Source organism: Somniosus microcephalus, chromosome 2 (genome assembly GCF_052327205.1).
Source record: "Somniosus microcephalus isolate GS21.2 chromosome 2, FLI_Smic_1.0, whole genome shotgun sequence".
NCBI classification, from domain to species: Eukaryota; Metazoa; Chordata; class Chondrichthyes; order Squaliformes; family Somniosidae; genus Somniosus; species Somniosus microcephalus.
This window is the reverse complement of record NC_140988.1, coordinates 20,938,251-20,964,905: the sequence shown is the minus strand read 5'-3', so window position 1 is coordinate 20,964,905 and position 26,655 is coordinate 20,938,251. Positions and strand designations below refer to the sequence as shown.

The 26,655-nt window shown below is 46.3% G+C and overlaps 1 protein-coding gene across 2 annotated transcripts in view; it reads left to right on the top strand.

Moving 5' to 3' along the window:
- Positions 1-26,655, top strand: part of pofut3 (protein O-fucosyltransferase 3) — a 60,708-nt gene that overhangs the window by 22,564 nt on the left and 11,489 nt on the right. Inside the window, exon 2 of one of the 2 annotated variants that reach the window (XR_015080914.1) lies at positions 4,331-5,044. The exons of the other annotated variant lie outside the window; for it this stretch is intronic. The gene's annotated coding sequence lies outside the window, so the exon portion shown is untranslated. Of the gene's footprint in view, positions 1-4,330; positions 5,045-26,655 lie in introns of those variants that run through there. 2 annotated transcript variants of the gene reach the window in all.

Below are 26,655 nucleotides of genomic sequence, written 5' to 3'. Positions count from 1 at the left end.
GGGTGATTCTGGGGACTGAGTGAACATCTGCATCTCATCACTCTGTGGCCAACAGCATCCCCAACTAATCAGCCTTGTACTAAAACAGTTTCTTCCATGCATTTTCTACCCGTATTTATTTTTTCCTCGCTTTTTATTTCTGTACAAACTAATAACCGTCCAGTGCTGCACTGACACAGACAATCTGTTGCATTCTCAATGCATTCATTCACAACCGTGTGTTAAATAACAGACCGTGAAATATTTCAAGTAAATTTCTTTTGGAATTTTTTTTTTATATAAAGAAAGCTGCTTAACTCAATAAAACTAGATTTCTGTTGTCTGTTGACAGCTTTGCTTTCATAATTTGCCAAAGCATAAACAGCTGGCTGTTTTTGGGACAAAAATGGATTTTAAATTTTGCTTCATTATTTGCTCCTTGATTTCAAGCAATTGGAAACTTGCTTCAATGCAAGCAGCCTGCACGATTACTTTGCCTCAAGGGTCAGCATTTCTGGAATGCTAGAATGCAGAACAAAGCAAAAGGAGTTACTGTAGATATATTTCTTAAGGCTAAAGGGATCAAGGGATATGGGGAGAAAGCAGGGACAGGGTACTGAATTTGGATGATCAGCCATGATCTCATTAAATGGCAGAGCAGGCTCGAGGGGCCGAATGGCCTACTCCTGCTCCTATCTTCTATGTTTCTATGTAAAACACACCAAACCAGGGCTACAGTGCGGACTTCCAGCTGTGATGGAGAAACCCGAGGAGAAATTCTGACGCACGTATTTTTGGAGCAGCAATAAATGACGAATGGACTCTTTTCTCCCGGCCCCACCCACCGCCCCACAGAAATTTTAAGTTGGGACAATTTGTTCCATTGTTAAAAATGCAGCTTCAGCCTTTGCTTTAAGCTAGTCACTCATTTTACTGATTAAATGTGCAGGACATCATTCTTCAAAGTCATGCCAGTGTGACCGCTAGGTTTATTGGAGCGAGCCGTTTGCCTAGTGGTAGCGTCACCGCCTCTCGGAGAACCCCCGCTCCAGACAATCCCGGCGAGTGGAGACCGGAGCTCCGGCTTTGAATTTGCATCCAGCGGAATACTTGTGTCCGGTGGGTGTGGGTAGCCCCCATCCTCTTCATTGTATGACTTGTGGCAGCCCATTAAACCATCCTGCCATCTAGGACTATAACCACCCTATCGACTGGTATAATGATGGTTAAGGCCATGGAAGGAGCGTTTCACATTGCAGCCTGTTGATGATGATCAGCCTGCGAATCCTTCCACTATTCTCCAAGGGAAGAGCGTGAAGATGTGAAAACATAGAAACATAGAAGATAGGAGCAGGAGTAGGCCATTCGGCCCCTCGAGCCTGTTCCACCATTTAATGAGATCATGGCTGATCATCCAAATTCAGTACCCTGTCCCTGCTTTCTCCCCATATCCCTTGATCCCTTTACCCTTAAGAAATATATCGAACTCCTTCTTGAATATATTTAATGAATTGGCCTCAACTGCCTTGTGTGGTAGAGAATTCCACAGGTTCACCACTCTCTGGGTGAAGAAATTCCTCCTCATCTCAGTCCTAAATGGCTTACCCCTTATCCTTAGACTGTGACCCCTGGTTCTGGACTCCCCCCGCCATCAGGAACATCCTTCCTGCATCTAGTCTGTCTAGTCCTGTTAGAATTTTATAAGTTTCAATGAGATCCCCTCTCATTCTTCTAAACTCCAGTGAATACAAGCCTAATCAACCCAATCTCTCCTCATATGTCATTCCTGCCATCCCAGGTATCAGTCTGGTGAATCTTCACTGCACTCTCTCCATGGCAAGAACATCCTTCCTCAGATAAGGCAACCAAAACTGCACACAATACTCAAGGTGTGGTCTCACCTGTGTCCGTGTATAATAAGACACAGACTGCAGGAGAACGGTACAACAGGTGTTTACTCAACGTGGCTCACATTGGAACTGATCTGTACAGATTACTACTCAGTGCTATATACAGGTGTGGTCACTGCCGGTACTGCAGTATACATGAGCTGTAAAAGATAGTTCCCCCCTTATAAAGGTATATACATATTACATCACCAAGGCCCTGTACAACTGCAGCAAGATATCCTTGCTCCTGTACTCGAATCCTCTCGCTACGAAGGCCAACATACCATTTGCCTTCTTAACCGCCTGCTGCACCTGCATGCTTACCTTCAGCGACTGGTGCACAAGGACACCCAGGTCTCGTTGCACTTCTCCTTTTCCCAATCTGTTGCCATTCAGATAATAATCTGTCTTCCTGGAATCAACAACAACTAGGCTTACCATGAAATCCTCCAGCACAGAAAGATGCCCATCGTACCTGTTTGAAAGAGCTGTCCAATTAGTCCCACGCCCCATAGCCTTGCAAATCTTTCCTTTTCAAGAAAAAACAGAAAATGCTGGAAATACTCAGCAGGCCGGGCAGCAGCCACGGAGCGAGAAACAGAGTTAACGTTTCCGGTCGATGGCCTTTCGTCAGAACTGGGAAAAGTTAGAGATGTAGCAGGTTTTTTAAGCAAGTGCAGGGGCAGGGAAAGGGGGGAGGGGAGGAAAGAACAAAAGGGAAGGTCTGATAGGGTGGAAGACAGGAGAGATTAAATGACAAGGTCTGATGGTGCGAGGCGAAAGGAGATGGTAATGGGACAAGTAAAGAAACAAGAACTGGGTCCAGAGGAGGTGTAAATGGGACTAGCAGAATCATCAACAGCTGCTGTCCGAAAAAATGGGGACAGCGGTTATGATCTGAAATTGTTGAACTCAATGTTGAGTCCGGAAGGCTGTAAAGTGCCTAATCGAAAGATGAGGTGCTGTTCCTCGAGCTTGCTTTGAGCTTCATTGGAACAGTGCAAGAGGCCGAGAGCACAGTGGGAGTGGGGTGGAGAATTTTCAGGTACCTTTTGAAAGCTGCTGTTGAATCTGCTTGCAACACGCTTTCAGGCAGTGCATTGCAGTTATTTATCCCCATCAATATCAGAAAGTTATAAAAACAAATTTCCCTTACCCATAGTTGTGCACATGGAAATAGTTCAAATTCATTTATTTCTGCATATTTCAAGTTGCTGATCCTAACAGATTTTGGTTTTCAGGTTTAGGATTTAGCCACTGATTAATCCAAAGCTCAAAACGGTAGAAACAAGAAAATAAAATCTCTCGGGGGTAACATTCAACTATGGCAGTGGTGCAAAATGGGTGACAGTAGATCAGGCGGAATGTATAACGGGCAACTGACCCTGAAGGGGAAATCGGGCCGGGTATATAACAGACGGACGAATTGCTACCGCCTGTTTTGCATCCGGCAAAGTTCAATTTTACCCCCCCCCCCCCCCCCCCGGTAAGTGTAAGTCGGACCCCATTGCTTAATCTTTGAAGGGCAGATTTCCAGGGCTTGGAGGCCGCGTGTGATCCATGTTGGCTACCCCTGCCTCAAGGTGTGTCGGTACGCTCTGTGTGTACACGTTTCCACTCCTACCACCACCAGTGACCGGCCTGTGACCACCAATACTTTAGCCCCGTGTTCAATAGCTCAAGACTTTTACCCCAGTTTGGAAGAACAAAATCTAGGAAGGTGTGTTTAACAGTTTCATGCACCCATTATTACACGTTATTCAAATCCTCGTGACAACAATGCATGCCATAAGGCTTCAAAGCCTGCTGAAATTGTCTGTAAATCATAATCCATAATTCCCCTATGTTCAGTTTCAGATAAAACAGAGGAGTCGAATATTGCCCATGTGGGTACAATATGCCTTTAAAAGAAAGACTTGCAATGGTATCGCGCCTTTCCTGACCACAGGAGTCCCAAAGTGCTTTACAGCCAGTTTAGTACTTTTTTGAAGTGTAGTCGCTGTTGTATTGTTGGAACTTTGTCCTAGTTCTTTTATTAAATTATGCATGACTGCACACTTGGGTTTCCAAAAGAATAGGATGCCCATTTCTTCCAAGATGTTGCATTGACTTGAAGTTGATATCACTGCAATGAAAATCCTTCAATTTATTCTCACAGGGGAATGCTCCCAGTGTGTGCAAATGTAAAACTGATGCACATTGCTGGGTTTTTGTCCCGTCCAGCGCACAGAGAGAGAGAGAGAGAGAGAGAGGGAGGAGATTGGACGTGCCAGCTGGATTCAAGACAAGTATTTGTATTCTTCAGAGTTTTAATTAAGACACTGCTATTTTCACAAACTAAAGTACCTTTCATTACAAATACTCGATCGTTTATACAAGTCATTCCGAAAAGTTTTATTTTGTATTCACAATCGATGAATTGAACTGGAGGTTTTCTCTGATTTGTGCTTATTATCATTCAGCTGGAAGCCTTTCCTGAAAATGGAGTGACGTTAAAACTATGCAGATTAACAGCAGAGAAGCAATGCAATATGCTCACTGAATCCTGCAACTGGAATAAAACCAAGCTTCTCCTGTTTAAGATTTTGGGGTATCGTTCTCATGATCCCACTGGGAAAGTGACACGTATGCGATAGGACATTGTGAGGAGAGCCAATTGCTTCTGCTGAAGGACAATAAACAGAGGATGCTTCAGTGGAGCAGCAATTTATTCTGGGCGATGCAACCGCATCTTTGCACTTCACACTGTGGCTGCCTTTCTATTTTATTAAACTGCAGTGCAAGTGCTTTTTTAATAAGTGGATTGTATCTTCCCAAGAACTGACCTTGGAAAATAAATAATTGAAGGCACTTAAAACGCATTGTACGTCTGTCTAATCAGGCACAGGAATTTAAAAAAAGAATGAGGGGAAGTGTCTAAATAATTATTGGAAATCAAACCTTAATCCCTGAAATGTAATCATTTAAAAACATTTATTAAAAAAAAAAAAAAGTGCAGGTTTGAAATTGTTTTCTAATTTTAGCACCTAGATTGCATTTACCTGAGGGAGTGCTGCACTCTCTTTCGGATGAGAAATTAAACTGAGAGCTTGTTTTCCCCGCTCACACGGCCAAAAAAGATCCCATGGCACTATTCAGAGAAGAGCGGGGGAGTTCTCCCTGTGTCCTGGCCAATATTTATCCCTCAACCAACATTACAAAAGAAGAAAGATTATCTGGTCATTATTTCAATGCTGTTTGTGGGACCTCACTGTGTGCAAATTCGGTTTCCTGCATCACAACAGTGATTACACTTCAAAAGTACTCCATGGGCTGTAAAGTGCTGTGGGATGTCCTGAGGTCATGAAAGGAACTGTATAAATACAAGTCCTTTTGTTCTTTTTCTTGCCTACCTCACAAAAGTAAAGATGGCGTGGGTTTGCTAGATGTGACTTTGCTTGAAATACCTTTACTCACCAGGGCTCGGGCTTCAGAATTACGTCTGTAGGCAGGTACAAGATGCAGGAACCCTTCAGGGTAGACAGGTTTGTCCAGCTAAGGAATACAGCCAATACATTTTGAAAATATCTACCAGCACTATCTCTTTGCTCTGAACCAGTAATCTTTTTGCAGTCTGCGCTCTAAGATCTACATCAGTAGACGATGATCAACGATCGCAAATTGATGACAAATGATCTCCCTCAAGATCTCCCAAAGCAAGAGTGCACATGTCACTTCAGCCTTCTTTTTGATGATGCTCTGCGTGATACCCTGATCAGAAAAATGTCTGTTGCCATAGCAACCTCTAACCTCCATAGCCCTAAAACTCGCACATATCTTGGTGTCGTCTGCAAATTTGCCGATCATTCCCCCAACAGCTACATCTAGGTCATTAACTTGGCTTGTATTCCCTTGAGGTTAGAAGATTGAGGGGTGATCTGATCTCGGTGTTTAAAATGTTAATAGGATTCGATAGGGTGGATACAGAGAAATTATTTCCTCTGGTACATCAACATCACTGTGGTAAACCACTGTTACCGTTCACAACCGTTCACTATTGTTACACTGTTGTTATCACTACACAAGGTTACCTCTTGCCACGCACGCTGTTATACCTAGGCATACCTCAGCTGACTCCGCCCATGGCTCCGCCTGCTTGCCCAGGTATAAAGGTGACCGCTTGGCTAGTATTCTTCCTTGTTGGAACCGATCACCCACGAGGGTGGGCTCTGTTATTTAGCCAATAAAAACCTATAGTTACTATCTTAACTCGTCGCTTTTCATGGAATGAATTGATAGGTATATCAATTTTATTGGCTAAATTTTGAAATGAGTGGATCGGAGCAGCCAAACGACCAGCCAAACGGCCAGCTACAACAGCCACAGCAGCCGGCCTGGCTGCGAGCCCTCCGACCGCCGTACCTGGATCTAAACCCACAGGCAGCGAACTCAGCCCTCGACTTCGAACACTGGCTGAGCTGTTTCGAATCCTACCTGGGAGAATCCGGCGTGCCTCCGGGATCCAAACTAAGAGTTCTGACCACCCAGGTGAGCCCTAAAGTATTTGCATTCATCCGGGACCTTGCTACATACGAGGACGCCCTCAACCTGCTAAAAGAGCAGTACCGGAGCCCTGTAAATTCTATGTATGCCAGACATCTCCTAAGATCCCGCTCGCAACAGCCAGGAGAGTCTGTGTAGACGAATTTTTACGGGCGCTACAAACACTCGGCAGGGACTGTGACTTTAAAGCTGTAACGGCTGCAGAAAATACTGAAGGAAATATCCACGATGCCTTCGTGAAAGGCCTTCGGTCCGACTACTCACGGCAAAGACTGCTCGAATCAAAGGACCTCGACTTGAATACAACTGCAGCCCTCACTCGCTCTCTCGAAGTGGCCCATCGGGACCTCGAGGCGTACTCCAGGTACTGTGCTGCGTGACCCTGGGACTCGGGCCCGACTCCGGCCGCAATTCCCCGCGCACCGCCGCCCCTGGGACCCACCACGGCGTCTGTGTCCCGGAATCGATCGGGACCGCCACCCCCAGGACCCGCTGTGGCAGCGGACCTCCGCGATCGGGCCGCCAGCTGCTGCTTCTGTGGCCAGGCGAGACATCAAAGGGCGCGCTGCCCTGCAAGGAACGCGACCTGCTCCGGCTGCAAAAAGAAAGGCCACTTTGTAAACGCCGGCAGGGGGAAAGCCACAGACGCCAGCATTGCCTCGTGAGTTGTGGGGGCGGCCATCTTTGATCAAGGCCACAGACGCCAGCATTGCCTCAGGTGAGTCGTGGGGGCAGCCATCTTTGATCAAGGCCACAGACGCCAGCAGTGCCTCATGTGAGTTGTGGGGGCGGCCATCTTCTCTGCCATTTTGTCCAACTTCGTGGGGACCCGCGTCATGGGCGCCGCCATTTTGTTCGCCGCACTCGGCCGCCGTTTTGTCTCCAGACCCGACCACCGCCTCGCCTGCAGACTACAGCAGCTCACTCAGCCATACACTGGCCTCCGTCACGCTTGACCAAGCTCTCCCGCATCATCTGTCCAAGTCCATGATGGACATCGAAGTAAACGGCCACGCCACGCCCTGCCTGTTCGACAGCGGAAGCACTGAGAGTTTTATTCATCCAGACACGGTGAGCTGCTACTCCCTCACTGTCCGGCCAGCGCGCCATCAGATCTCGATGGCGGCGAAGTCCCATTCAACAGACATTAGCGGCTACTGTGTAGTGACCCTGTTGGTTAGGGGCACGGAATATAAAAATTTTAAACTTCTCGTCCTGCCCCAGCTCTGCGCTGCCGTCCTACTAGGGCTGGATTTCCAATGCCACCTTCAAAGTGTCACTTTGGCTTACGGTGGACCCCTCCCCCCACTCACAGTCTACAACCAGCAAATTTTAAACCGCCCACCGCGTACCACCTGCGGCCTCTCCACCCTCAAAGTCCCGCCCCCCTCGTTCGCTAACCTCACCCGTGACTGTAAACCCATCGCTACCAAGAGCAGGCGGTACAGCGCCGGGGACAGAGCTTTTATTAGCTGAGGTGCAGCGACTCCTGAAGGAGGGCATCATTGAGGGGAGCACCAGCCCCTGGCGTGCCCAGGTCATAGTCGTTAAGACCGGCGATAAACACCGCCTGGTCATCGACTACAGCCAAACCATAAACCGGTACACCCAGCTGGACGCATACCCCCTCCCCCGCATATCTGACATGGTCAACCAGATTGCACAGTACCGGGTATTCTCCACCATCGACCTCAAGTCAGCCTATCACCAACTCCCTATCTGCCCTGAGGACCGCCAGTATCCCGCCTTCGAGGCGAACGGCCGCCTCTACCACTTCCTTAGGGTTCCCTTCAGCGTCACCAACGGAGTCTCGGTCTTCCAAAGGGAGATGGACCGGATGGTCGACCAGAACGCGCTTCAGGCCACGTTCCCTTATCTAGATAACGTCACCATCTGCGGCCGCGACCAGCAGGACCATGATGTTAATCTGGAGAAATTCCTCCGTACGGCCCAACGGCTGAATCTCACTTACAATAAGGATAAATGTGTGTTTAATACCTCGCGCCTGGCCATCTTCGGCTGCGTAGTAGAGAACGGAGTCATCGGCCCCGACCCCGAAAGAATGCGCCCCCTCATGGAGCTTCCCCTCCCCCACTGTCCAAAGGCGCTGAAGAGAACCCTGGGGCTCTTCGCTTACTATGCCCAATGGGTGCCGAATTATGCGGACAAAGCCAGACCCCTCATGAAGTCCACCTCCTTCCCCCTGACCGCAGAAGCAGGCACAGCCTTCTCCCTCATAAAAGGAGACATTGCGAAGGCCACAATGCACGCTGTGGATGAGTCCATCCCTTTCCAAGTGGAGAGCGATGCCTCCGACTTCGCCCTAGCGGCCACCCTTAACCAGGCGGGGAGACCTGTGGCCTTCTTCTCAAGGACCCTCCAGGGCCCTGAGATCCGACACTCGTCTGTCGAGAAGGAGGCCCAGGCGATTGTGGAGGCGGTACGACGCTGGAGGCATTACCTGGCAGGCAAACGATTTACCCTCCTCACCGACCAGCGTTCGGTTGCTTTTATGTTTAATAACAAGCTGAAGGGCAAAATCAAGAACGACAAGATCTTGAGGTGGAGAATTGAGCTCTCCACCTACGATTACAATATCTTGTACCGGCCGGGTAAACTCAACGACCCCCCGGATGCTCTATCACGAAGTACTTGCGCAAACGCGCAAGTTGATAGACTACGGACCCTCCACAACGACCTCTGCCACCCCGGGGTCACCAGACTTTACCACTTCATTAAGGCCCGCAACCTGCCCTACTCCATCGAGGAGGTCAGGACCATGACCAGGAACTGCCAAACCTGTGCCGAATGCAAACCGCATTTCTATAGGCCGGACAGAGCAAGCCTGATCAAGGCCACCCGCCCCTTCGAGCGCTTGAGCATCGATTTTAAGGGGCCCCTCCCGTCCTCTGACCGTAATGTGTACTTCCTCAACATTATTGACGAGTATTCCCGTTTCCCCTTTGCCATCCCCTGCCCAGACATGACTAGTACCACGGTCATCAAATGCCTGAACGAACTCTTCGCCTTGTTCGGGTTCCCGAACTATATACATAGCGACCGGGGCGCATCCTTCATGAGCGAGGAACTTCGCCAGTTCCTGCTCGCGAGAGGTATTGCTGCGAGCAGGACCACCAGCTACAACCCCCGGGGGAACGGCCAGGTGGAAAGAGAAAACGCGACAGTTTGGAAGGCCGTCCTCTTAGCCCTAAAGTCTAAGGGCCTCCCAATCTCTCGCTGGCAGGAAGTCCGCCCGGCAGCACTCCATTCCATCCGGTCACTGCTTTGCACTGCCATTAACGCCACCCCCCATGAACGAATGTTTGTTTTCCCCAGGAAGTCGACTACGGGAACCTCGCTACCAACATGGCTGACTTCTCCGGGGCCCGTCTTGCTGCGGAAGCACGTGAGGGCCCATAAAATGGACCCCCTGGTCGAGAGGGTGGACCTCCTGCACGCCAACCCCCAGTACGCCTATGTGGCATACCCAGACGGGCGGGAGGACAGTGTCTCCTTGCGAGACCTCGGGCACCCCTGAGATACCACCGTTACCCCCCACCACTCCCCCAAATCCAGCTCCTGTAGACGGCATGCCGGAACCCCAGGAGCCTTCGTTGACCACGCAGACACCAGCATTAACATCGGATACTGCACCACCGCCGCCGCTGCTGCGCCGATCAGAAAGGCTTACGAGGCCTCCTGAGAGACTGACATACACGAACTGGTAGTACACTTCACCCCGCCGGACTCAATTTTAAACAAGGGGTGAATGTGGTAAACCACTGTTACCCTTCACAACCGTTCACTATTGTTACACTGTTGTTATCACTGTTTACACTGTTGTTATCACTACACAAGGTTACCTCTTGCCACGCACGCTGTTATACCTAGGCATACCTCAGCTGACTCCGCCCATGGCTCCGCCTGCTTGCCCAGGTATAAAGGTGACCGCTTGGCTAGTATTCTTCCTTGTTGGAACCAATCACCCACGAGGGTGGGCTCTGTTATTTAACCAATAAAAACCTATAGTTACTATCTTAACTCGTCGCTTTTCATGGAATGAATTGATAGGTATATCAATCACTAAAACAGATTTTCTGGTCATTATCACATTGCTGTTTGTGGGAGCTTGCTGTGTGCAAATTGACTGCCGCATTTCTCACATTACAAAAGTGACTACACTTCAAAAATGTACTTCATTGGTTGCAAAGCACTTTGGGACGTCCGGTGGTCGTGAAAGGCGCTATATCAATGCAAGTCTTTCTTTCTTTGGTGGGGGAGTCAAGAACGAGGGGACATAATCTTAAAATTAGAGCTAGGTCATTTTGAAGGGAAGCACTTTTTCCCCTCCACAAAGGGTAGTAGAAAATTGGATCTGTCCCCAATAGGCTGTGGATGCTGGGTCAATTGAAGGTTTAGACTGAGATTGATAGATTTTTGTTAGGTAAGGGTATCAAGGGATATGGAGCTAAAGTGGGTAAAAAATTGAGGTACAGATCAACCATGATCCAAGTGAATGCAGAGCAGGCACGAGGGGCTAAGTGGCCTACTGCTATTCCTAATGAAAATAGTAAACCGCAAAGGTCCTAACGCGGATCCCTGCGGAACACCATTGGTAACTGGCCTCTGAGCAGATCCAGATCCGTTGACTTACTGCTTTCTGCCTACAGGCATTCAGCCAATCCTCAATCCACCGCAGCAGATTACCACTAATCCCACAAGGTTCTATCTTGTCGAGAAGCCTCTTGTGCGGTATCTCTATCCAAAGCTTCCTGAGTGCCCAGGTAGACAATATCTACTGGGTTACCCTCATCCACTAATCTGGTGGCTTCTTCAAAAAACTCAATCAAGATGGTAAGACACGACCTTTTCCGGAAGCTGTGTTGGCTGTCCCTGGCATAGTCTCTGTTCATTGTGCTTTTTGACATTCGAGCCAGCATAGCTCTCGTAGGTTGCAATTATACTATAAGTCTACTTCCTGGAACTCCCTACCTAACAGCACTGTGGGAGTACCATCACACCACGAACTGCAGCGGTTCAAGAAGGCGGCTCACCACCACCTTCTCGGGGGCAATTAGGGATGGGCAATAAATGCTGGCCTTGCCAGCGACGCCCAGATCCCATAAACAAATTTAGAAAAAGGTGCAAGTGGTTTCACTTCTCACTGACATTAGTAAAGGTCACACGAGGGGCTAAAAACCAACCCTTTTTGATGCGCGTTGAACTCCGAACCCAGATAAGGTCGATGAGGTGTGCATATGTAATTTAGTAACTCTGTGATCGACAGTAAGGGCCATTCTGTTTCCAAATGGTTAGACAAAAAGCCGCTTTGCACTTTGGAGTGCAAGTTGGAGGCATGCACTGCCTTCCGGTGCTCAGGATTAAACTTTAAATAGCATTCTTTCAGTGTTAGCTGCTGCAGAGGTATTTTACCGTGTCTGTGCATCTCATCTGATTTGTGACCCTCACAATATTACATGGTATTTACGGCACAGAAACAAGCCATTCAGCCCAACAGATCTATGCCGGAGTTTATGCTCCACACGAGCCTCCTCCCACCTTACTTCATCTCGCCCTATCGGCATATCCGTCTATTCCTTTCTCCCTCGCGCTTATCTAGCTTCCCCGTAAACGCATCGATATGGGACTGGTAGGCCGTGCCTACTATACTGGAAACTTGTTCAGCTCTCTTATTTCTAGAAATGCTTTTCAAATGGCGGTGGTTTTTATTCCTGCTTGCAGCAATTTGAAGAGACCGAATCGTAGTACAGGAAAAGACCAGCTAGCCCATCAAGCCTGTCCCATATTGTCATGTTGCAACTCGTGTGTATCATGACCCCCATTCACCACCCCCTCGACAACCCACACAAAATCTCTCGTGTGCATCATGACCCCCATTCAACACCCCCCTCGACAACCCACACAAAATCTCTCGTGTGCATCATGACCCCCATTCAACACCCCCCTCGACAACCCACACAAAATCTCCCGGGGCAGGCAAAAAAACAGAGGAAAAAACCCCTGGGACTATTTAGGGGGTAAAAGCTCTGGGCAATTCCTCTCCCAGCCCCTTGTGGAAAAGCAGTCCATGCTGCAACAACCCTTGTGCGTAATGAAATTTCTCCTGTCCTTCATTTTGATAATTTCCGACTTGAGTTTTCTCAGAATTATTTTCTAACTCTAATCTTTGAATCTAAAAGGTTTATTTTAGGTTTGTTGCAGTCTAGGGTAGCATCAGGATTGAAGGTGAATGGTTAGGTGATTCCCAATTGAAGGGGCAAATTGAGTCTCTAGCTTTACCTAATTCCTACTGATGCGGGCCGCCTCCCTCTCATTACCTGCCACTCAATCCAAGTTCCAAATTACCCAATTCCACGCATCACGAGCCATCGTTTGTGCTGCTGCCTTCCTCTCAAAGCTAAACTTTTGAGTTTGAGATTTCCATTTCAGAGTTTGATTGGAACATTTTTTAACTGCCTTATTAACAAAGATGTTATTTGTCTATCCTGGCACTCAGTTAAATGTTCCGTATGCACCTCAGACCAGCTTCAGCGACTTCCTCGGGTCTATAGTCTGAAGTGTTTTATCAGGTGGTTGAGCTAGTGCAGAGGTTCTCATTGTAGCAGGATATGCTGGGTGTTGTGATACATCCTAGGATCCTGAGGGAGGAAACTGCCAAGACTTTAGAAATGAAATTTCGGGGCTCTGTTGAATGTGGACATGTGCCGGAGGACTGGCGAATGGCCAATGTAGTATAACAGAATTCTAGGTTTTATCACAAGAGGTATCAAATATAAAAGCCAAGAGGTAATGATGAGCCTAAATAAAACCTTAATGAGACCTCAGTTAAAGAATTGTATGTAGTATTCGACTCCACACTATATACTGATGCGGAGAGGTTGTTTCCCCTGGCTGGAGAGTCTAGAACCAGGGGGCAGAGTCTCAGGGTAAAGGGTCGGCCACTTAGGACTGAGATGAGGAGGAATTTCTTCACTTAGAGGGTGGTGAATCTTTGGAATTCTCTGCCCCAGAGGGCTGTGGATGCTGAATCGTTGAGTATATTCAAGGCTGAGATAAATAGATTTTTGGACTCTGGGGAATCAGGGGATATGGAGATTGGGCGGGAAAGTGGAGTTGAGGTCGAAGATCAGCCATGATCTCATTGAATGGCGGAGCAGGCTCGAGGGGCCATATGGCCGACTCCTGCTTCTAATTCTTATGTTCTTATAAGAAGAATATTGAGGCTTTAGAGAGAGTACAGCGCAGATTCACTAGGATGTCGCCTGGTATGAGGAAATACAAATAAAGACGTGAGAAATTGGGTCTGTTTTGATTAGAACAATACAGATTACAGGGCGAGAAGTGTTTAAACTTGTGAAAGGATGGGGCAGGGTGGATGGAAGCAGACCTTTTCCAGTTGTTGAGGTGTCTAGAATCAGGGGCCATCGATACACGGTCAAATGTAAGCGATTTAGAACAGAGGGCAGGATAAACCTCTTTACACAGAGTGTGAGGCTATGGGATTCACTTCCAGGGTTAGTGCTTGAGACAAAAACTACGTCAACATTCAAGATGAGATTGGATGGGCGGATGAAGGAAAAGGGGACGAAGGGATATGGGAACAGGGTGGGTGAACGTGATTAGGATTATTTGCTTGCGTGGCGGTTAAACACCGACATAGACTGGTTGGGGCCGAATAGCCTATTTTTGTGTTAGAATATCTAGGAATAAGCCACATTTTTTTATTTAAATGATTTTTCACAATTTTGCTAAAATTTATAGTCTATCAGGTTTGCAGTTATTTAATTCTTTATCCTTTCCTTCTGCCTCATCTGAATAAAAGATCGCGCATGTTAAATTATGGATCATGTGGAGTAGGGTTTGTTTAATTGTTTGAGTGGCATTGGTCAGTATGGAGTATTTAATCTCATGTTTTATTCCAGCCTTTGATAGAAAGAACGAACTTGCATTTCTAGAGCGCCGTTCACGATCTCGGGACCTCCCAGCGAACTTTACAGCCAATGAAGTACTTTTGAAGCGTAGTCACTGTTGTAATTTGGAAATGCGGCAGCCAACTTGCGCACAGCAAGATCCCACAAACAGCGATGTGATAAATGACCAGATAATTTTTTTTTTTACTGATGTCGGTTGATGGATAAATATTGACCAGAACGTGAGGGAGAATTCCCCCTGCTCTTCGAATAATGCCAGGGCATCTTTTACGTCCCACTGAGCAAATAGACTCATCCGACAGGCAGTTATGAAATGTACCCAGATTTGTGTGGTCACCTTTAAATGGTAGGGTAACCCTTGTGTTTTTACTCTTCCTTGTGTGTGTCTTTGCACAAATCAACTTGACCGCTTAGTGCATCGGTAGCAATTAAATTTTTAAAAATTGGCCACTAGAGGGAAGCGTTCAGCTTAATATTAATTTCTGGAGCAGATTGTAATTTGAAAGGACAATAATGAGCAAGTGTGCGTTTAATTCAAACCATATACTGTCTGGTGCTAGAAAAGTGTGGTTTCAAAACACTGCCCTGTAGACCGGTAAGCAGAGGAGGGAATTTTCTATCTCTTGTAAGATGCAACTGTCTTGTTGGCTTTAGATTGGTTTTGTAATGCCCGGTTGAATGGACTATACTCGAGGCAATTTTTGTACATTTGCATTTCATCCACCCAGCAGTATGAGCCATCACAAAGACCGCCTACTTCCACCTCCGTAACATCGCCCGTCTCCGCCCCTGCCTCAGCTCATCTGCTGCTGAAACCCTCATCCATGCCTTTGTTACCTCTGGACTTGACTATTCCAACAAACTCCTGGCTGACCTCCCACGTTCTACCCTACGTAAACTTGAGCTTATCCAAAACTCTGCTGTCCGTATCCTAATTTACACCAAGTCCAGTTCACCCACCACCCCTGTGCTCACTGACCGACATTGGCTCCCGGTCCAGCAATGCCTCGATTTAAAAAAAAAAAAAAAAAAAAAAAAAAAAAAAAAAAAAAAAAAAAATTCTCATCCTTGTATTCTAATTCCTTCCTGGAATTGTCCCTCCCTATCTCTAACCTCCTCCAGCCCTACAACCCTCCGAGATCTCTGCGCTCCTCCAATTCTGGCCCCCTGCGCATCCCCTATTTTAATCGCTCCACCATTGGCGGCCGTGCTTTCAGCTGCCGAGGTCCTAAACTCTGGAATTCCCTCCCTAAACCTCTCCGCCTCTTGACCTTTCTCTATTCCTTTAAGACGATTCATAAAACCTATCCTAATGTCTCCTTGTGAGGCTCGGTGTCAAATTTTGTTTGATTACGCTCCTGTGAGGCACCTTGAGATGTTTGATTGCGTTAAAGGTGCTATATAATTGCAAGTCGTTGTGTAGGCCCTCATCAGTGGCAGAAACATAGAAGATAGGAGCAGGAGTAGGCCATTCGGCCCCTTGAGCCTGCTCCACCATTCAATGCGATCATGGCTGATCATCCAAATTCAGTACCCGGTCCCTGCTTTCTCCCCATACCCCTTGATCCCATTAGCCTTAAGAAATATATCCAACTCCTTCTTGAATATATTTAATGAATTGGCCTCTACTGCCTTCTGTGGTAGAGAATTCCACAGGTTCATCACTCTCTGGGTGAAGAAATTCCCCCTCATTTCTGTCCTAAATGGCCTACCCCTTATCCTTAGACTGTGACCCCTGGTTCTGGACTCCCCGACCATCGGGAACATCCTTCCTGCATCTAGTCTGTCTAGTCCTGTCAGAATTTTATAAGTTTCAATAAGATCCCCTCTCATTCTTCTAAACTCCAGCGAGTACAAGCCCAATCATCCCAATCTCTCCTCATACGTCATTCCTGCCATCCCAGGTATCAGCCTGGTGAATCTTCGCTGCACTCCCTCCATGGCAAGAACATCCTTCCTCAGATAAGACGACTAAAACTGCACACAATACTCAAGATGTGGTCTCACCAAGGCCCTGTACAACTGCAGCAAGACATCCTTGTTCCTGTACTCAAACCCTCTCGCTACAAAGGCCAACATACCATTTACCTTCTTAACCACCTGCTGCACCTGCATGCTTACCTTCAGCGACTGGTGCACAAGGACACCCAGGTCTTGTTGCACTTCCCCTTCTCCCAATCTATTGCCACTCAGATAATAATCTGCCTTCCTGTTTTTGCCACCAAAGTGGATAACCTCGCATTTATCCACGTTATATCGCATCTGCCATGATTTTGCCCAATCACCCAACCTATCCAAATCATCCTGGAGTTTCTCGGCATCACAGAAATCACAGAAATCACAGAAACCCCACAGTGCAGATAGAGGCCATTTCGGCCCATCGAGCCTGCACCGACACATATCCCACCCGATCCCCGTAACCCCTACACACCAACACATATCCCACCCTATCCCTGTAACCCCACGTATTTAATCCCCCTAACACTAAGGGTCAATTTATCATAGCCAATCAACCTAACCCGCACATCTTTGGAGTGTGGGAGGAAACCGGAGCACCCGGAGGAAACCCACGCAAACACGGGGAGAATGTGCAAACTCCACACAGACAGTCGCCCGAGGCCGGATTCGAACCCGGGTCCCTGGCGCTGTGAAGCAACAGTGCTAACCATCCTCCTCACAGGACACACTCCCACCCAGCTTTGTGTTGTCTGCAAATTTGGAGATATTACATCTAGTTCCCTTGTCTAGATCATTAATATATATTGTGAATAGCTGGGGTCCAAGGACTGATCCCTGCGGTACCCCACTAGTCACTGCCTGCCACTTGGAAAAAGACCTGTTTATTCCAACTCTTTGCTTTCTGTCTGCCAACTAGTTCTCTATCCAAGTCAATACCTTGCCCCCAATCCCATGTGCCTTAACTTTACACGCTAATCTCTTGGCAGGACCAATCCCAGTGTATCTGTCATTATCTGATCTAGGACTCGTATTGGCAGCCGTGGGAAAATGCTGAATAGTCTAAGCCAGGGACAGATTAGGGGCATCTTGGGCTACCATGCATCTCTATAAATTCATTCTCTTTTGAATCCAGGTCTGCAGAGAAGTCCAAATTCCTTGAGGAAAGAACATCACCTCTGCACCAATCAGCTGGAAGTGGAAGTCTTTATATGGATGACCCATAACCAGATGTTGTTAAAGCTAGATTTTCTCTCGTGTTTGTGCACTGAAATATATTACCCCCGTTGAGCCATTGCACCAGGGTTAATCTTTAGACTACGGCCAATAAGGACCCCATCCCATCCCGTTCCAGGAGGACAATTCTCCATCCTTGGAGCGAATGGTGAGCAGGACCTTAGGATCACCAGCAGTGATTCTCCGCAGTCCAGTTATGTGATCAGTTCTCCTGAAAGCAAGCTACAAGAGCGACAGAGATTCAATTAATTGAGACTTGTTTGCATAGTGGTATTACCGCACCAATCTCGACCCAAAAGCAAATCTGAAATGCAGGAGGAGTGTTTTAACTAAAAGGGTGGTGAGTATGTGGAAAGATTACCGGCACAGGTGGTGGAACAAGAAATCTTAATGGATTTCAAGAAGGAACTAGACAGATTCTTGTCAACAAATGAGATTCAGGGTCAATAGAAATGGACAGGTGGGCTAGACGAGCCAAAGGTCTTCTATGTTATCATGTATCATGTTACGACACAAGGTATTGAAAGGGTTTTCAGGGCAGATTGAGGAGCATCTATGAGAGTAGTAACTGTACAGTCCTGGCTCGTATGCTTGAATAAAAATAATGATTATTGCAAACAATAGTTGATACTTGTAAGGATTTCTAAAGACGCAATGGTGAGGTGAGATTGCCCATCTACTCAGACTGTTTTTAAACCTGGTAGAGCAGCTGTGCTCAAACATTCTTCTGACATCTGTCCATTGTGTGGTGCCCCAGGGCAGGTCTTCCACTCTAGTCTCACATGTGAGATTCTTCAACCACTTACTAGGGAAGAGTAGCTGAGGTGGTTCCCCATTGACTTCCTCGTGGTTTTTACCTCCAGTGTACCTTCTCCTAGAGGTACTGCAGAGCCCCACCTACACTTCACGGTGGGGGGTGGGTACCCATCAGACGCGAGGGCCCCTGCTGGATGCCCATCCAGCATTCAGAGCTGGCAGTCGCCAGGGTTGCCTGGAGTGATGCCCGAAACCAACCATGCTGACTCTGAAGCAGCAATACCGTCACCGAGCCGGTGGTCACTCTGTCTGGGCACGATGCTCCCGCCGGATGTCAGCCCAGTATTGAGACCATATTCTAGTCTCCACTGTCTGGAGTGGGGCTCGAACCATTCACCTTCTGACTCGGCAGCGGGACTGCTACCACTGAGCTAAAGCCAACTACATGGGTAAAGGAATGGATATAAAATGAAGACCATTCCTTTCTAGTTTTCACTGAATAATGGACAGTCCTGGAATTCAGTCCCTCAAAGACAAAATCCTGGAATATTATTTAAAGAAGTGGAATTTTTCCTATTCCATCACTGTAAATCAGGAGCCCTGATGTTATCTCCTACAATGGCATCAACACACCTATTGTTGTAAAACAGTGAATCTTCTTACTCGCCACGAGCAATGCCACGGGAGATCTACTAGTAGAGCATATAACCTACCAACAGCTTCAGGAGGTTCATTTCCATGACTATCATGGGGGGTGGGTGGGGAGAGTGGCAATTGTTGAACATAGTGTGCGCTGAACAAAGCAAAATTGCAGTTACTCTGTGACTAGTGCTCAAATATGTCTAAAGTTGTGGAGTGTGTTACAAGATGAAATCAGTGTTAACGTTTTGCTTTGCAAAAGTCATGGGCATGGATTACAGGATCGGTAGCAGCTGCCAAGTGTATTAACCTTAGCAATATGCAGGGGGGTAATGACACCTACCCAGAGTAACTTGGAGAAACAAAATACCAAAGTCTCCCAAAGGAAGAGAATTCCAATTTCATAACCAGTTCAATAAATTAGCTGATTTATGTCTGAAGTGTGAAAGTTAATGCATGAACATCAAGTGTTCATTCTGGTTAAGGCGCAGTTGTAACTGTGAATGATTTAGCATACATCAGAGAAATTGCTCAGTTAATTAAGCCAGTTACCTTTGACATTGTGAAATAATTATGATCGTGATTAAATAGCCCGCTGGATTCCCCAGCCTTACTCTGCACGGTTGTGAATTAACCAAACTTCGCATTTTCTCATCACTCTGCAACTGAATCAAGGAACAAGACGGAGGCAATTTCTCTACATTGTCCTTTCATTGTACCCCCTGAAAATGGCTGCCTCTGGAGGTTGCCACAGGAGAGAGAAAAACTTTTCAGTCGTTGCAGCTCAATCTCGGAAATGCTCCTGTGCAACTGTGTACTTCTGATTAATAGCTATTCAAAGAGTCTGCATATAATCCTTCAATTCTGCTTTGTTGGACTTTCGCCTTCTAAAATCCGAGGCATGTAACGCTAAAGCCCACTTTGCTAAGGCACTGTTGACACAGAACCAAGAGCAAAAATAGGGCTGATGCGGCAGGTAACGCAGTGGGGCACTTGACTCCTGGCCACAAGGTTGAGATGTCGAACCGTAGTCTGCCCGTCATTTATACACAGTTACCCTGCATATCGGAGGCTAATTACCATACGCAGAGCTCCGCCTTCTCCCCCTCACCAATAGTGCAGGCAGGCAGTATAATCACCGCTGCCTGCCCGCACAGCTGCTAAAACTGCAGGCCTTGGAGAGACCGCGCAGAGGAGATTTACCAGAATGATACCAGGGACGAGGGACTTCACTTATGTGGAAAGACTAGAGAAACTGGGATTGTTTTCCTTAGGACAGAGAAGGATAAGGGGAGATTTAATAGAGGAGTTCACTTTGAGGGGTTTTGGTAGAGTAAATAAGGAAAAACTGTTTCCACTGGCAGGAGGGTTGGTAACCAGAAGACACAGATTTAAGATAGTTGGCAAAAGAATCATAGAAATTTACAGCACAGAGGGAGGCCATTCGGCCCATTGTGTCTGTGCCGGCTGAAAAAAAGCTATCCACCCTAATCCCACTTTCCAGCAGTTGGCCTGTAGCCCTGTAGGTTACGGCACTTCAAGTGCATAACCAAGTACTTTCTAAATGCAATGAGGGTTTCTGCCTCTTCCACCCTTTCAGGCAGTGAGTTCCAGACCCCCACCACCCTCTGGGTGAAAACATTTCTCCTCAACTCCCCTCTAATCCTTCTACCAATTACTTTAAATCTGTGCCCCCTGGTTATTGACCTCTCTGCCAAGGGAAATAGGTCCTTCCTATCCACTCTATCTAGGCCCCTCATAATTTTATACACCTCAATTAAATCTCCCCTCAGCATTCTCTGCTCCAAAGAAAACAACCCCAGCCTATCCAATCTTTCCTCATAGCTAAAATTCTCAAGTCCTGGCAACATCCTTGTAAGTCTCCTTTATACCCTCTCTAGTGTAGTCACATCTTTCTTGTAATGTGGTGATTAGAACTGTATGTAATACTCTAGCTGGAGCCTAATTAGTGTTTTAGACAGTTCAAGCATAACCTCCCTGCTAACAAGGGGGAGATGAGAATTTTTTTTATGATCTGGAATGCACTGCTTGCACGATTCAATAGTAACTTTCAAAATGTAACCGGATATATATTTGAAAAGGAGAAATTTGCAGGGCTATGGGGAATGAGCAGGGGGAGTGGGACTAATTGGAGAGCTCTTTCAAAAAGCCGGCACAGGCACAGTGGTCTCCCTCTGGGCTGTACGATTCTATAATACATTGAGTTGTCACTGCATTCATCAAAATTGTAGCCCTGCTGTTGTTAAAACCCACCAAATGGTTTTACCAGCAGTCAGCCCAGAAGATGGCAGCTAAGGAGCTAGCACTGCTTCGGTGCAGGTAGTGAAATGGTATTGTTACCACTGACTTGTATGGGACAATATTTCCCCGGTAACCTGCCAATTACCGTAAAACTCCTTTAAAAATGAGTGGTAACGGATCCTCTTCACTATCTCTCGGAACAGACAAAGGTACTGAACCTGGCAGAAGCCATTTTGCTCTGGAGCCGCATCTCTTTATTTACCTACATTACAACAGTGACTACACTTCAACAACAAAAAAAAAAAGCACTTGTAAAGCGCTTTGGGACGTCTGGTGGTCGTGAAAGGCGCTATATAAATGCAAGTCTTTTTTTATATACTGTGGGCAGAGTCAGCACTGCTATCTTGAGGCGCAGATGAAAACCACCAACATTAATAGCTCTCCCGATCTTTGGCTTAGCACCCCTGCCTTTATATTACACATTTGCCAGTGACTTCAGTATTAAAAATTACAAATGTTGAGTGTGTTTTTAATGTGCCCTAAGAGTAGTGATAGGTAAAGAGAAAGTGGGTTGAGTTTGTAGAGAGAGTGGCGTTGGACAAACATTTTCCAGAGGAGGCAGTGACCTTCGCCATTCCGATTAGAGGGTGTTAGATTCTTGGTGATGAATCCCCTCCTAACAGAGAGACAAGTCAATAACCAGCTTTCTTTCACAGTAAGGTGAACAAACAGAGCAGCAGTTATGATCAGATTCAATTAATTCAATCGATATAACTTTGCTTTGTGTAGGAGTACAAAATAATGAATGAGCCATGCTTCCCCACATCAGTGGGTCATCTTACTTGACTTAAATAAGATGACGTCTAATTGTCCTCTGGCTTTTCTACTCTCTTGGTCCCTGCGAATGTCCTCATAGCTTCTTGAGAGGAAGCAAAAGAGAATTGAATAAACGTCTCCCTGGGTCAGAATTGAAGTTGATTAGTGCCGTGGTCCTTCAGAGCTGGTTATAGATTTTGTGTCACTGAGATCAGATTGTGGTTTTGATGGAACATGTTGCCCGTAAAAATCGGTTTTGTTTATTTTAAACTAAAAGACTATAAATTCTGGCCCTAAGTGATCGGAAGCTAAACACTGCTTCAGCAAAGGATTTCATATACATAGATACATAGAAGATAGGAGCAGGAGTAGGCCATTCGGCCCTTCGTGCCTGCTCCGCCATTTAATGAGATCATGGCTGATCCTTTAATTCAGTATCCCGTCCCCGCCTTCTCTCCGTAACCCTTAACCCCTTTTGCCCGTAGAAATATATCTAATTCCCTCTTAAATATATTTAATGAGCTGGCGTACACTGCCCTCTGTGGCAATGAGTTCCACAGGTTCACCACTCTCTGAGTGAAGAAATTCCCCCTCATCTCTGTCCTAAATGGTTTAGCCCTTATCCTTAAATTATGTCCTCTAGTTCTGTTCTCACCCGCCAAGGGAAACATTCCTATGAATTTTGAAGGACTGTAATATAATCCATGGCCAACCCAGTATTGGTATCCTGGGATGCTGTCCCCCCCATGTCTAAACATCATGATTGCACCTCCCGGCCAGGAAAATGAATATGAAGGAAAATTCTGATGCAACATTTTGACTGTACACTGGCACTGTTACAGATTCTAGTCTGCCATCGATGCCATCTCCCGGTCAGTGGTCTCCGTCACTCCTGTAAGTGAACCTGCTTTTATGGGATTTGGCTCGCACTGCCCCAGCGTCTACTTGTATGGTAGTGTAATCTAGGGGTTGATCAGTAAAAGCCCTTTATGACCTGAACCGGATCTTTCACGCATGTACTTCCTCAATCTCCCCAAAGGTGGGCTGAACAAACACTTGGTGAGACGAGGCCCAATACAAGTCAATAACCAGCTTTATTTCACAGTAAGGTGAACAAATGGAACAGCAGTTATGATCAGATTCAATTAATTCAATCGATATAACTTCGCTTTGTGTAGGAGTACAAAATAATGAATGAGCCATGCTTCCCCACATCAGTGGGTCATCTTGACTTAAACAAGGTGGCGTCTAATTGTCCTCAGGTTTTTTTACCCTCTTGGTCCCTGCAAATGTCCTCATAGCTTCTTCTTTAAACACCTGCCTGACTGTCTATATCTCTTTTTGTGCTTTATTTGGCTCTGTTCACTGACAGATTGGGATCAAAAATTTTCCAACACGATGGGCATGATACCCCCCCCCCCCCCCCAATTACCAAGACAATCTAATGAATTGTTTATTATTTAAATATCTTCCATTAGAATGTTAACCACATTTTGTCTAGTTGCCATTTTTAACCTTTTGGGAAAACGCTTTGCGTTTAAAAACCCACCATTAAAAGTAACTCTCTTTCCAAATCCTTTCAGTAGAAAAATGCTCAAAAATTCCTGAAATGTGATGGGCACTTAGCAATGTAATTTCAGTTTCCTTTCCCAACATAAAATTGCCATATACTGGACAGTGTATAAACCATCAAGTTTGAATTAAAACCCACTATTTAATGTGGTGAAGAGGATACAATCGAGGACTGTGGATACTGGAGAATAAAGTTGCATTGTAGCTAAAATACAAAGCCTATACTCTAAAACAAGATTTAAGGCAATGTCTTGGTATAAATGCTAGACAGAGACTGAACCGGCCCACTTAATAGTTCACTGAACATGAGTGTAGGCTTTCTATCTGTACTTTTGTCTAGCTGACCTGGCAGAATTGTGTTCCGTTACAGTCATTGGATTTATGTGCTGGCTGATGAACATTAAATCTGGTTAATGTATTTTGTGATTGCCCAGTTGTATGTTTAATATTGAAAACATGAGTGCAGGAGGAGGTGGGGGGGGGGCACGCGTGAGGGCTGTGTGCCAGCTTTTAAAATTTATGACTACTGGATGATTCAGGTTGCTCCCTGCTCGTATATAATGAGTGCGGCATGCGCTAAAGTAGAGCTTTCATAAACAGAACAAAAGTTGACATGAGCGAGAGTTCTGCCCTCTTCTTCTGGGGTGGGGTGGGGGGGGGTTGCGGGAGAGGAAAGTAACAAAATGTTTACAGTAAAAAGCTGAGAGGGGGAGGGTCCAGAGCTAGACTTGCCGAGGGAAATGTGTGCGGAGGGGGAATGTGTGTGCATGTACTCAGTACATAACTTACTCCACGTCTCTGGCCCACCCAGAACCGAACAGATAATTCTTGAGCCCTGCACCAATATCCATTTCGGTGGTCCGCACTGTCATTTGTTTCAGCTGTCTGGCCTCATTGGAAAGCTCTTGAGGTTTTTACTTCTCAAATGAAAGAAATCGGACTTGCCTGTTGTATTCAGTGTCTGATTGTAACGCCATTACTGGCAGTCACCATCTGCCATACTTGCACCAGTCAACTCTTTTTAATAAAGAAATATACCGGGTCACTTACGAGGGTCTGGTCAGCCGACATAAAGCAGTGTCGTACCATAGTTTCAACGTGTGCTTTCTTTTTCATTCTCGGGATGTGGGTGGCGCTGCCGAGGTTGGCATTTATTGACTATCCCTAGTTGCCCTCGAGAAGGTGATGGTGGGCCTTCTATCTGACCGGGTAAGGACGACAGGTTTCCTTCCCTAAAGGACATTTGTGAACCAGTTGGGTTTTACGGCAATCCGACAGCTTCGCGGTCACTTGTTATTTCTAGATTTTATTTTTTTAAACGGAATTCAAATTCTCAAACTGCCATGGTGGGATGTGAACTTCCATTTTCTGGATTATTAGTCCAGTAATGTAACCACTGCACCAACCGTAGACCACCCATGCCTTATACATACCAACCTGCAAAACTCCAAAAAGTTGACCAACAGCTTCAGAAAAGCTGACCACTCAAAAATCAGTCCTGAACAAAGACCACTGCTTCAAGGCATCTGAATAAGTTAAATTCCTTATTACATTAGATTTCAAGATTAATATTTTTTCTGTTAATAATCACAGATGGATCGCTTATTGCAAGCTTTACATTTCTAAATGAAATCGAAGCTTTTCTGTTTTCCAATTATAAAAATCACTCTCTTGGGATCCCTGCAGGGCCCCAATCATGAATTCTTTTGGTATTGTTCTATGTGGCCAGCCAGGTTCAAAACAGTGCTCCTTGCAGAATCGCAATCCTATCATTTCTATCCAAAATGCATAGTTAATAAATGTAGACTGTTGGTAAGAGAATGGTAACATTTGTGCATCTAAACTAGGTATTCTGCGGCGAGTGTCTCATCTCCTGACTCCCCTAAGCCTTTCCACCATCTACACGGCACAAGTCAGGAGTGTGATGGAATACGCTCCACTTGCCTGGATGAGTGCAGCTCCAAAAACACTCAAGAAGCTCAACACCATCCAAGGCAAAGCAGCCCGCTTGATTGGCCCACCATCCACCACCTTAAACATTCCCTCCCTCCACCACCGGCATACCGTGGCTGCAGTGAGTATCATCTACAAGATGCACTGCAGCAACTTGACAAGGCTCCTTTGTCCCAAACCCGCGACTTCTTCCATCTAGAAGGACAAAGGCAGCAGACGCATAGGAACACCGCCACCTCCAAGTTTCCCTCCAAGTCACACACCATCCTGACTTGGAAGTATATCGTCGATCCTTCATCGTCGCTCGGTCAAAATCATGGAACTCCCTCCCTAACAGCACTGTGGGAGTACCTTTACCTCACAGACTGCAGCAGTTCAAGGCGGTTCACCACCACCTTCTCGAGGGTAATTAGGAATGGGCAATAAATGCTGGCCTTGCCAGCAACGCCCACATCCCATAAAACGAATTTTTAAAAAAACCACAGATGCTACTAAGACATGCTGATTCTTCGAAGATTGGAGATTATGGGGGTGAAATTCTGCTGGGCTTCTCCCAATCGCGCGCAAAGTGCCTTGGGACAGATTTTAAAGTGCTCAGAACCACGAGCATCGGGAGCATCATCTGAGTAGCACAGACAGAGGACATAGACATAGCAAGTGGACAGCTCATTCAGAAAGCGTGCGTTCAGCAGCTATACACCCCAACTGCTTCCGTTGGGGACTGTAGACCCCATTCATACTGTTCTGCTGTTTGGAGCCATCCATCAACTTAAGCCTAGACTACCTCAATATAAGTTGCTATCATTCACAGAGGCAACCAGGAAATAACAACCAACAGTGAGTGAGGCAATCGGTCTCCTAAAGCTGTTGCTAATTGACAAACCCTAAATAGCACCATTTCTGTCTCTGTGTTCTTTATAACAGCAAACGTTTATAGGGTTCTTCCGAGGAATATAGATACAGTAACCTAGATTTTCTGATGAGATTTGTCAGATTTGCAAAAAAAAAATCCCTCACCTCAAATCTCCGCCCACTTTATGCATTGCAAACATTTCCAATGTCGGCAAAAATGCGGGCGGTGTGGGAACTCCGTAAAAATATTT